The 13,182-nt window shown below is 41.3% G+C and overlaps 1 long non-coding RNA gene across 3 annotated transcripts in view; it reads left to right on the top strand.

Moving 5' to 3' along the window:
- LOC149120128 (uncharacterized) overlaps positions 1-12,144 on the top strand; it is a 102,484-nt gene extending 90,340 nt beyond the window's left edge. For all 3 annotated transcript variants that reach the window (XR_016226659.1, XR_016226661.1, XR_016226660.1), the window contains 2 exons: positions 8,926-8,993; positions 12,032-12,144. This is a non-coding gene — a long non-coding RNA (uncharacterized LOC149120128). The remainder of the gene's footprint in view (positions 1-8,925; positions 8,994-12,031) is intronic.
- Positions 12,145-13,182: the final 1,038 nt, after the last annotated feature.

Consider the following 13,182-nt stretch of genomic DNA (forward strand, 5'->3'; position numbering starts at 1 on the left):
ATCTTCCATCTGCTTGTTCACTCCCCAAATTACTGCACTGGCTGGGGGCTGGGCCAGACTGAAGCCAGGAACCTAGAACTCCATCCAGATCTCCCATATGAGTTGTGGTGGTCCAAGCACTCAGGCTGTTTTCTGCAACGTTCCGAGGCACATTAGCAGGGAGTTGGATTGGAGGTAGAGCAGCTGTGACTTGAAGGTTCATGTGGGATGCTGGTGTCTCACAAAGTGGTTTGACAGCTGCACCACAACACCAGCCCCTGAGCTTATATTTTAATTTTATTTTTTCATGAAATTTTTGAAGTGCACTTGCGTGTAATATTTAAAATCATGAGAAGGACAGAACTACTGTGGCTTGAAAGCAGACAAATGTGCTGTCTTGGAATTGAGCATTGTTGAAGCTGCTGGGAAGACAAAAGAGATGATGGCTGATGATGCCTTTTGGACTTGGCAACAAATGACTGGCCTCTTGAGAGGGTATGGTGATTACAGAGCAAAGAGAAGAGTGGCTTGTTTAGAGACTCTCGTTGAGTGACTGGAAGGTGGAGAAGTGGAGGTGACAGATATAAACACTTAGGAGTTTTGGTTATGAATAGGAGGAAAGGCTTCATTGGTTCTTCAAAATATTGGGAGGATATTGTTGTTATTATACCTCTGGTAGATGAGAAAACGGAAAGTTCTTGATTCGTACTGTAGAATATTTTTTGTTGCCAGTTGTTGAGACCCAACTCAAAACAGCTTTAATGAAAGGAGAGTTTATGGCCTATGTCCATTGATTTCTTTGAAGATTGTATGCTTCTACTTTAAAAAAAAAGCTACTGTAAGTGCCTATGTGGGGTGGTTTCATCTTGAAGACTGTGTGTTTCTCCCTCTTCCAGCTGTAGACACCTATCAGGGAGATAGTTAATTGCTTTTACTTCTTCATGTTCCCTGTGTTTTTTTTTTATTTAGTAGCCAATACCCATGTATAAGTCTTGTTTTCCTGATAATTTTCAGTTTTATCTGCTTTTAAAAAATTGTTATATTGTCAGTAAAGATGTGAACTCTCTGCTCAGCAACGTTTAAATTTCTCATCAACATGTATGTCTTGGAAAATTTAACAAGTAAACTACCTACTAAAAAATGAAAGATCTTTCAGACCCACTTCCTGGTTCTCTTTTCTCTATTAGTTATGTCCTGAGATGAGGATGGTTTTATATGGCTGATTTATCAATACTAAATTCAAACTCCACATATTCTATCCCATTGCCCCTGGGGTATGTTTGTCCCTGTAAGACTATGTGTCCCTCTGGTGTCATTGTATAATATGCACCCCATAAGGAGAGGGTAGGAAATTTCCTTCCTTAGAGGCAGAGTTAATAGCCTCACTGCCTTGCCAGCTTTGATGCCATTGATTTGAGCCAAATAGCTCTCACCTTATCTTTGCTCCTTCCTCTGAAATTCATTGTAGCATTAAACATAAACACATCTACAATGGAAGCACTACATTGGCAGAGTTTGCAAACCCTGCAATGGAAAACAGATGATGGAAATTTTATTGTTGTAGTCTCCATTGACTTTAGAACTTCCAAACTTCTAGAATATCCTGAGGTTAGAGATTTAGAATAGAGTAGAATGCAACATTAGTTTGCATAATGTTCTTCACAGAAGCTGTTTCACAAAAAACACTTCAGATATAGGCAAAGAGTCAGAGGAGAATGCAACACAGAAAGCAGCTTGACTGAGGCATCTATAAAGAGTAGAAGCTATAAGAGCAATTCAAGGGCCTGCACCAAGGAGAAAGATGTTTGCTGAGACTTTTTTCCTTTTGGGAAAATTAATTACCAACTCCATGTGAGAATAAAGGAAGAGAGGAACGCTCTGATGGCAGAGTGGGGCTTAGCGTGGCTGGTAAACAGAACAAAGAAGGATGGACTTTGGATCCTAAAGTCAAGGACATCCTGGCTTGGGCCTAGATCTTGCCAGTTATTGTGCTACAGAGAGACCCAGATGTGCATTTCAGGCTCTGGGAAGTGCTATAGAAACTCTGACCAAGAACTTTGAAGGAAGAAATTAGACCCAGGGTGACACTTGTATTAAATATTGGGGGAAGGGAGTTGGGAACAATCACCACTGCTTAATAACAACTTCGTGCTAGGCATTGAAATTAGCATTTTGCTTACATTATCTTATTTAGTCCTCAGAGCAAATGTAAGGGGTAGATATTTAGGCTAGCTGTACAGGTGAGAAAACTGAAGGTCAGAGAGATGAACTCATTCCACAAGTAATAATTATAACAACGACTAATGTTTGCTGAGAACATCCTAAATGCCTGCATTGGCTATTTCAGTTCAATCTTCGTAACAACTCTATAAAGAAGTTATAATATGTATAACTATTTTATAATGAGAAATCCAAGTAGAAAAAGTTTAAGTAATTCACCTTAGGTCCCATAATAGTGTATGTCAGACCAGGATTCAGAACCAGACAATTTGACTTCAGTTCTAAGATCTTCACCATAACCTGAGTGTCAACCATGCTCAAGAACCACGCTGGCCCTGCTGACAGAGCATAAGGCAGATAAGGGCCCTAGCTTCACAGAATGTACTTCTTCTTTTATTTTTTGAATATTTATTTGCATTTCTTTTATTCCCCTAAAACCTGGAATACAAACTTCTGCATTTCATAAATACAAACTTAAGAACATAGTGATTCTTCCCACTCTATTCTCTTTACCACCCACACTCCCACCCACTTCCTCCTCCCTTTTCTATTCCCATTCTTATTTTTTTTTACTAAGATCTGTTTTTAATTAACTTTATACACATAAGATTAACCCTACACTAAGTTCAGGGTTCAATAAATAGTTTCCAAGCAACAACATCAACAAAACTGTTCCTCAGCACTTGAGACAAAGGATGTTCAAAACAGTCACATCTCAGTGTCAATTTCACTCCTATAGACTACCTTTTAGGTGCTCTATTAGTTACCACAGATCAGGGAGAACATATGGTATTTGTCTGTTTGGGACTCTTATTTCACTAAATACAATGTTTGTTGAAAACAACAGGATTTCATTTTTTTTAATCACTGTGTAATGTTCCATGGTGTACATATCCATTAATTTCTTTGTCCAGTGTTCAGTTGATGGACATTTGGGTTGATTTCATATCTTAGCTATTGTGAATTGAGCTTCAATAAACATGAGGGTACCCTTGGGTAAATTCACAGGAGTGGGTTGGATGTGTCATATGGTAGGTCTATATTCAGATTTCTGAAGTATCTCCATACTGTCTTCAACAGTGGTGGTACCAGTTTACATTCCCACTAACGGTGAATTAGGGTACATTTTTCTCCACATCATCACCAGTATTTGTTTTTATTAATTTCTGTATGAAAGCTATTCTAACTGGGGTGAGGTGAAACCTCATGGTGGTTTTCTTTTTTTAAAGATTTATTCATTCATTTGAGAGGTAGAGTCAGACAGAGAGAAGGAAGGACTCACAGAGAGATCTTCCATCCACTGGTCCACTCCCCAAATGGCCACAACAGCCAAAGAATGTCTGTTCTGGAGCCAGGAGCCAGGAGCTTCTTCTAGGTCTACCCCTTTGGTGCAAGGGCCCAAGGGCTTGGGCCATTTTCTACTGCTTTTGCAGGCCATAGCTAAGAGCTGGATCAGAATTGGAGCAGCCAGGACTTGAACCAGCACCCATATGGGATGCCAGTGCTGCAGGTGGTGGCTTCACCTGCTATGCCACAGTGCCAGCCCCACTCATTTTGGTTTTGATTTACATTTTCCTGATGGCTAGTGGTTTTGAGCATTTTTTCATTTGTCTGTTGGCCACTTGGATTTCCTTTTTTGAAAAATTCCTATTCAATTCCTTTGCCCATTTCTTAACTGGATTGTTTGTTTTTTGTTGTTGAGTTTCTTGAGCTCTTTATATTTTCTGGGTATTCAGCCTTTGTCAGTTGCATAGTTTGCAAATAATTTCTCCCATTCTGTTGGTTGCTTCTTCACTTTGCTGAGTGCTTCTTTTGCAGTGCAGAAGCTTCTCAATTTAATCTAATCCTATTTGTTAATTTTGGTTCTGATTCCCTGTGCTTCTGTGATCTTTTCCAAGAACTCTTTTCCTATACCAGTGTCTTGTAGGGTTTCCCCAATGTGCTCTAATAATTTAATGGCATTGGGTCATAGATTTAGGTCTTTAATCCATTTTGAGTGGATTTTTGTGTAAGGTGTAATGTAGGGGTCTTGCTTGATACTTCTGAATGAAGAGATCCAGTTTTCCCAGTGTCATTTGTTGAAGAGACTGTCTTTGTTCCAGGGATTGGTTTTAGCTCTTTTGTCAAATATAAGTAGATCTTTATGGATGCATGGATTGGTTTCTGGGGTTTCTATTCTGTTTCATTTCTCTATCCATCTGTTTTTGTACCAGTACCAAGCTGTTTTGATTATAACTGCCCTGTAGTATATCTTGAAATCTGGTATTGTGATGCCTCTGGCTTTGTTTTTGTTGTATAAAGTTGCCTTAGGTATTTGGCATCCCTTGTGTTTCCATATGAATTTCAGCAACATTTTTTTCTATGTCTGAAAAGAATGTCCTTGGTATTTTGATTGGCATTACATTGAATCTGTAAATTGCTTGGTAGTATGGACATTTTGATAATATTGGTTCTTCTTCTTCTTCTTTTTTTTTGACAGGCAGAGTGGACAGTGAGAGCGAGAGAGACAGAGAGAAATGTCTTCCTTTGCCATTGGTTCACCCTCCAATGGCCGCCGCAGCCGGTGCACCATGCTGATCCGAAGGCAGGAGCCAGGTGCTTCTCCTGGTCTCCCATGGGGTGTAAGGCCCAAGCACTTGGGCCATCCTCCACTGCACTCCTGGGCCACAGCAGAGAGCTGGCCTGGAAGAGGGGCAACCGGGACAGAATCCGGCGCCCCAACTGGGACTAGAACCAGGTGTGCCGGTGCTGTAGGCGGAGGATTAGCCTATTGAGCTGCGGCACCAGCCAATATTGGCTCTTCTAATCCACAGAATGTACTTCTTACTGGTTGAGAGGTTCAATGATTTGTCTATGTATATACAGTGAGTTGGAGGTTTGTAGTGAGAGCTCGCCAAAAGCTATATTTTTTTAAGGATTTATTTATTTATTTGAAAGTAAGAGTTATACAGAGAGAGAGAGAGAGAGAGAGAGAGAGAGAGAGGTCTTCCATCCACTGGTTCTCTCCCCAATTGGCTACAAAGGCTGGAGCTGAGCCAATCCGAAGCAGGAACCAGGAGCTTCTTCTGGGTCTCCCACATGGGCACAGGGGCCCAAAGGCTTGGCCCATCTTTTACTGCTTCTACTATTTTCCCAGAGAGCTGGATCAGAAGTGGAACAGCTGCTTGAACCAGCATCCATATGGGATGCTGGCACTGCAGGCGGAGGATTTACCTGCTACGCCACAGCACTGGCCCCCAAAAAGCTACATTCTTAGAGAGCACCACCCTAATATTTCCCAGGTTTCTGATCATGATGTTAAGCCCTTAGAGCATCTTGTAGCCATTTGTATTCTCCTTTCTTGTAACCTGCAGTTTCATCCTGAGTATTCTTGCTCTCTATTCTTGTCTCCCTGACTTTACCTCATCTTTCCTAATGTAAAGCTGCAAATCCAAACCCCCAAAGTTACAAAGAACTTTGAAGGGTGAGAAGATGGAAATTGTTATTACAGTTTCTTCTCTATAGCCTCATGTACTTTGGAGTACACGGTGTCCTCCCTGGATCTGGCTCTAAAGTGATGGCTTTAGATGAGAAAAAGGGGGTAGCCTCAGCCTGAACAAAGCAGTCCAGTGTCCTGGGAATTAGTTTGTCTCACCAGTAACCTCCTAGGAGGTAACTCTACTCCTTCTAGAACTGCTACTCAGCCATTGATTCCATCAACTGACATTTATTAAGTTCTTAGCACCCAAACGCTGAAATATATGACAGTACTTAAAAAAACTTATGGAAAGTAGAATTAAAATATGAGTTTATTTTGATGCAAATTTTTTGAAATTCATAATTTTCTATAATATGCATTTCTATGTATTATATTTTTAATCAAAATACACATGCACTTTAATTCCATTTTCCATGAACTTTTTGAAATCCCCTCATAGTGATGAGTTAGTCCTTGATGATGACTTAAAGAACTAGTTTTCTAGTGAAGCAGACACCTTTGATTAATGCCAGGAGAGAGGATGGGGGTAGGCACAAGAGCTGGGGGTTGGGGAGGGATTGCACTATAGGCTGGTAAAACAATGCTATTTATTGAGAAGTTGTGGCAGACTTGGAAATGCACCATTCAGATCTGTCTTCCAAAGGGACGTTGAGGTAAGAAGTATAGTGACAGCCTCCAGCTACACCTTTGGGGTCAACTGCATTGCATACATTGAGGCCACGTTTTCTCCAGGCTTCCCCAGTAAATGACTGGGAACAATGGTAGAGTTAGAGATTGGACATTTATACCTTAACACAATTTCCTAGTGGATACTCTATTTTCGAACTCCTTATTTCCTGGCTTAGACCTTTACAGAGATATGCTACAGTCTAGTACTCCTTCCAACCAATCTACCTGTTTGCCCTCTCACTTTCCGTGCATGGAAGACCAGCATCATGGTTTGAAGGCTCTCTCTGATTACTCCTGGTCCCTCTCCTCTTTATCTATTGCAGGAATTTCTCCAATTATTACCTAAAGCTCAGTCTATGCCCCTGGTGCCAAATCAAAATAATGAGGACAAGGCTTTGGAGTGAAGGACAGAAAACATTTAATCTGTTGACAGATGAGAGGGCAGCAGACCTCTAGATCCCAAGGACTGTGCTCTGCTTGATGAGGGTGTTTTGGGGCTTACAAAGGAGCTTCATGGAAGAGGGTGCATTATGGTGAAATCATGAAAGAGCTACAGGTCTCTGGTGTCGGGCGCCAAGGTTTGTTTTATCATGGTGATGCTGGAGGTCCACAGCTGACCCAGCCTGACCAGGTGCTCCTGCTTTGCAAACGAAGTTTCCATAAGGAAAAAGGCAATTTGTGCCTTAGGATGTGGCTAAGTAGGAAGCCAGCAGTTCAGCCTGTAAACAACAGTTTCCCGGCTTTACATTTAAGTAATAAAAATTGTTTGCTATGTTGTCTTATGCATGGTTACACAACCAATCTCTTCTGCTTTTGCCTCCGTCCTCGTGTCTCCTAGGAAGATCTGAACTGATTCAGGAGTATTCATTAGGGAAGGCTTGATTTTCCTATAGTAATGCATTAATCTCAAATTCTCAATCACTTAATATGAAAAGGTTGATTTCTCCTATGCTCCATATCTAATGCAAGTTGTTAGTGGTGATGGTGGAGGAGGAAATTCTGTTCCTTACAGGTTCCCAAGCTGAGGGTCCTAGGTTTCTACCTGACTGCAAGGCTTGTCATCAAGATATATGGAGGAAGAGAAAACTTCTATTGCCAGGTCTGAAACTGACTTAAATGACCTCTACTTATGTCACATTGTCCAGAACTGTCACAGGGTTTAAGTGATAGTAGTTTGTGGAATACCGTCTCCTTGTATGCCCAGCATGAGGTGAAGTAGTGGGGAATAAGAATTGCCTTTTTCTTGAGAGGTCATCACATGCTAAGTCCTACATATTTGCTAAGCATTAAGCCATCCCTATAGGTAGTGCCAGAATTTGGAGTCGGCCATACTTTTTAGCCATAATACTATGGGAAACAGAAGGAATGAATAAATGCCAGGGCATTGTTGGTGGCTGACAGGTTTCTAAATATTGAATATGTATCCCTTGATTTCTCCAGAGCATGCTGGGCTACTGTGAATGGTCTGAGACACAGGAAACCTGACTGATGTTTATGCCGACTCCATTATACCAAGTGTCTTCCTTATGGGACGATGGCACCTGGGCAGCTCTTCTTCCTCCATCTCCCTTCATTCAGGGCCAGGAGGAGAAGTTGTGTTTGGTTTTCACTCCTTTAAGTAGTACAGACCAAGTGGCAAAAATAATGAGTTGAACAAGTTTAGTTTTTTTTTCTTCTTTTGATTGTATTTAATAGTCTTGAAGAGTGCTACAAAATAATGTGGTTGTTGAAAGAAATGCTTTTTGCCCAGTTTCTTTCTGGCCAAGGTTTTGAGAAAAGAAAACTATAAATAGCTGACGATAAAAGAAAATTGCTGCTGTGATCTGCAAAGAAAGAATGGGAAACACAAAAGGACCATTTTGAGAGGTTTTCAAATAAAAATTACGGTTCCCCTCCCAGGGCCCCAGATTGCTACTTCTTAGGAGATAGAAAGGATAAGGGTGTGATGGATGTTTCCCCTCTCTTGTTTGTTTACTAAGATGTTTTGACTTAGTTGCTTTTATTCCATTGAATGCAGAGCTCTTCAAAACTATTAAACATTCCAAATTATCAGAATTTTCTCAAAAAGTAGGTAATTCACAAATAGAGGTTTATGATGCATAAGGTAATCATCTAGTTCTTGTCATTTCCTGTCTAAATCTGCATCTCTCCCCTTGCTTTTACTGTCCTTACCTGCCCTCTGGAACAGATGTGTAGGGTGGGGAGAGGTGGAAACAGAGGTGCAAAGAGGAATCGGCACCAGTAGGATTGTTAGACGTAATGCCCTTTTGTTTATTTCTCTCCATCGACCATTTCCAGTTTCCTGCCAAAATGTTTGTTTGCCATTGATTAAACTTCACATTTTTATTACCTAGAATTAACTATAATGTTTATGAAAATGGAAGGTGGAAAGAGACAATTTCTCTGTGAGTTGTTCTATTTTCCTGTAACCAAAGGGCTTCCCTAAGCTGAAATCATCTCCCCTCCGTTTGGTATGCAGTTCTTGCCAACTAGAGGTAATTGGGCTACCAGTTAGATGTGCAGACACTGCTTTGAATATCACAGAGCTCTATTTACTGTGTGTTTTCTGTTTGATATAGAAGTTAGTTTCCAGAGGTTGACTTAAAATAGAAAGCCTGGAATACTGTGATCTTGGGATTCAATGAAGGTAAGAAGTTTTATGTTTTTAAAGACCCACTGATATGCATGCTTACTTATACTTATTTTTTTTAATTTAAAAGATTTATTTATCTGAAAAGGAGAATGAGAGAGAGAGAGAGAGAGATCTTAAATTTGCTGGTTCATTCCCCAAATGCCTGTAATGGCCAGCAATGGGTAGGTGCTGGGAACTGAACTTGAGTTTCCCATGTATATGGCAGGGACCCAAGCACTTGAGCTATCACCTACAACCTCCCAGGGTGCTCTTTAGCAGGAAGCTGAAATCAGAAATGGAGCTGGGACTTGAACCCAGGCACTCATGATATAGGAAGCAGGTGTCCCAAGCAATATCTTAACCCTTGCAGCCAATGCACATCTTATATTAAGTTACATTTATCTTCTGTGCTAGGGACTCTCCTTGTCTCTATCAATAGGCCACAGGGACTTATTGAAGGAATTCATGGGTTATGTAGAATTGTCCAGAGTAGCAAGTTGGGGGACAAGAAAGGAAAAGGAGTATATCTCCAAGATCAAAATAAGCCTGACAACTTGACATGGAGGGAAAAAAAAAGAAGTTGAAAGTGAGAGAGAATAAAGTCAGAGAGGAAACTTACCCAAGGGCATTTTAGACACAGATCTTGTGATATTAACATTTCCTCTATTTAAAGAAAAGTGAAATAAATTGCTTTTTTGTGACCCTGAAGGTCATTGGTCCTCCCTGCGGCATCTCACTGCAGAGAGAGAACAACAGAGGAAGAAATGAGATAGGTCAGGACTTGGGAGTGGAATCAGACATGTGCATGGCTTAGTGAGCCTGGACATTTGCAGCAAGCTCAGATTGAGTCAAACAAAGCAGTGTCTAGAATTTTGTTTAGCTGTTGCCTTTGAGTCCAGCTAGAATGCACAGTGGATCAGGAGGCAGGAGATAGGGATGTAACCTTAATTCTGTCCCTAATTTTATAACTTGTTATATAACATTGTTTGTGCCTCAGCATCTTTGTCTATAAAACTAACCACTTAAACTAGATGACCAATAGTCCCTAAGGTTTTAGCTAACTGTAAGGTAGATGCATATGTGATTAGACTTCCTATTATTTGTTTTTGGTCAAGAAGCTAATCAATGAATGCAATGTGTTGCTCAATTTTTTTCTGTGCGAGGCACAGTGTTGGGTGGTATAAGGAGATAAAAATCTGGCTCTTGCTTTATATCAACCCCCTACGTGACAGATCTGTGACTTTTAGAACCACTGTGTCCCCAGAGCCTAGTCCAGTGCCTGCCATGCAGTGGTTCTCCAGAGATGGCTGCCTGCTCATGGTGTATATTCTTTTGTTTCTAGTTTGAGGGAGAAGTCATTAACATGCCCAGTCTTGCAAGATTGACAAAACGGATACCCAATCATCAGGCACAGTGTCCTTGTCACAGAATCTCTGAGAAGGTGGTTCTTTTTGGTCAGAAATAATGTGAAAATTTTCCACAGAGAAGAGGAGATTGGTCTGGCTAAAAACAAGGTCAAGTCCTTTTCAATCCTGGAGGCAGAAATCAGTTTCAAAGCTTAGACAAAAGGACAGCACAAATCGTACTCTGCTTCTCACACCACAAGCATCACAGCGCAGGGCTTTGCAGTTCAGTTTATTATACAAAATGGGTCACAGTGAGCTTGAAAATAATAAGTCTAGGAATTGTTGACAGGAAGCAGCAAACATTTTCCACATTAGAGTATGGACAGGTGTACAGACAGCTTCTCTCAGGTGATGAATTGACTTACAGTTTTTCAATTGTACAAAAGCCATAGGCACCCGGCAGAAACTTTGAATTCTGCCTTTGATCTTCTCCTAGTCTGGTGATATGTGGTACCACACTCTGGTGATGCTGGGCAGCAGTAGTGAACTACTGCTCCCAGACAACCTGCAGGAGGGCAACAGCCAGTACTGTGCAGTGACTCATGTCACTAAGCTAGGATGTTTGGTAAGTCACATAATAAATGCATTTTCCAATTTATGATATTTTCAGCTTAATTAGTTTACTCCATCAGAAATCGAGAAATAGCTGTGTTTCTTAAGGGAGACTACATGATCACATGAGAGGGATTCACACACAGCTCCAGAAACTTATCTATGAAGTATATATCCAGCTGGGGTAATTTCCCACAATCCTATTTTCCCCTCTCATTCTCCTTTCTTCTTGGTTTGGATACTGCTCCAGTCCAAGCACTGGGTTAAATGTTGGAGAGAGAGAAATAGAAAGTTAGAGCTTAGGTCATTGGAAGACAGACTTGAAATAAGACATATTATGGTGTTCTGGTTGCTGCAGTACATGTGAATGAATGCTTGCCATAAAAGCCTGGAGCTCTGTGGAACTAAGAGCATCAGCCAATTAGGCAAGATACCTGGTACCAAACTTGTGCTAAGAGCAGTGGAGGAATGCAGAGCTGCAGCTGCCACGAGGCAGCCTTGGTGCCATCCCACCTCGCAGGACCAGGAAGGCAAACAAATCTGCACCTTGTTTACATGGAAAAGGAGAGACCATGCATTCTTTCTGTAAATGTACCCACATTAGTCTTCCTGTTTTGTTGTTCTAACAAATGACTACATAGTTAGTAGTTATCATAGAGTTCTGGGGGTTAGAAGTCCCCAAATCATATTGTCAGGAGGACTGCACACTTTCTGGAGGCTGTGGGTAGAATCCATCTCTTCGCCTTTTCTAGCTTCAAGAGGCTGTCTGCTCCACTTGACTTGTGGCTCCCTTCCTCTGTCATACAGCCCATGAGCATAGTACCTTCTAATCTCCTGTGATCTCAGACTCTCCTGGCTCCTTTTCTAACAACCCTTGTGACGACATGGGGTCCACTACATTACTACAGGATCATCTCCTCATGTTAAGAATCTTACTTCAATCACATGATCACATGGCAAAGTTCCTTTTGCCATGTAATGGAGTGTGTATTCGAGGGATTAGGGCTCGAATGTTATTGGCGGTCATCATTCAGCCTCTCACAGTACCCAGGTGTCTCCTGAGGGTGTGCCCTCTGTTCCTCTTTCTCCTCCCAGATCTCTCCACCACACTCTCTAGTCTGGTTTCCTCTGCAAGGTATGTGGAACGGGAGCAGGCGTACTGTTCCATGGATGCGTTCTGGATTCCACTTTCAGTGCGACCATGGGTAAGTTACCTAACTTTTCATAGTCCGAGTTTGCTCATCTGTAAGATAGAAACAACAGAAATTCTTATGCATAGAACTGTTGTAAAAAGTAAATGAGACTCCATGTATTTGTTTCTTAGGTCCTTTCATGCAGAATGTTTTCAGTTGATGTTGGCTGTTATTTTTATTGTTATAACTACTAGTAGGAAGCTGGGAAAGGATCTAGGTGGAGGAGTGGAAGGTCTCCAAAATCCTGAGTTGTACTCAGAGCTCAGCTTTGTCTCGATTTTGGTTTTGGGTGCATTATCAGCTTTTCCTTACTTAACTGAAATACCACGGGAGCATCTCAGTAGGGGAATTTGTTTCCACCTACAGTTGTGGAGGCTCACAATTCAAGACAGGGTAGCCCATTGGTTTAGACTCCTGGTGATGCTTGAGGATGGCACAGAGATTATCTCATGGTGAGGCAGGAAACAGTGAGAGAGAAAGAGGGAGAGAAGGAAACAAGAAGAGAGGGAGAGAGACAAAGAACGAGTAGGCTCAGCTTATATTACCAACCTCTGGAATGAACTACCTTGAGAATAAGTCTCCAGCGGCCTGAAGACCTCCTGCCCCCCAGGCCCACCTAGCAAATGTCACAAGTATATCAGATTTCCATCCTTAATCCATTAATTTCTCACAAAAGACTTTGGGATTTAAATGTCTGCATGATTTTGGGGGGTCAAATTGTGTTCAAGTCATAACAGCAGATTCTTGGTTTTTATGAAAACCAACTCCCCCAGGCTCACGGCTTTCCTCTATCCTAGCCCTAGGAAATCACCTGTTCAGACTGTTACCACCTCATCACATTATCTCAAGTTCAGCTTTGGGGGCCTAAAAACCAGAGGGTCACTTTAAGGCTTTTAGTATTGTGGTAATGTTAATGCTAGAAGCTCTTTGGAAGCACCATGCTCCATGATCTAAATTCATTTCTGATTTAGTCTGACTTTATGAGAAGATAGTCTCATTTAATTTATTCTCCCCAATGTGTGCTTACCTGGTAGGTCTTTCCATCTTTTTATA

The sequence above is a fragment of the Oryctolagus cuniculus genome, chromosome 20, assembly GCF_051225735.1.
Source record: "Oryctolagus cuniculus isolate XC-2025 breed Fujian yellow rabbit chromosome 20, ASM5122573v1, whole genome shotgun sequence".
In the NCBI taxonomy this organism is placed as follows: domain Eukaryota; kingdom Metazoa; phylum Chordata; class Mammalia; order Lagomorpha; family Leporidae; genus Oryctolagus; species Oryctolagus cuniculus.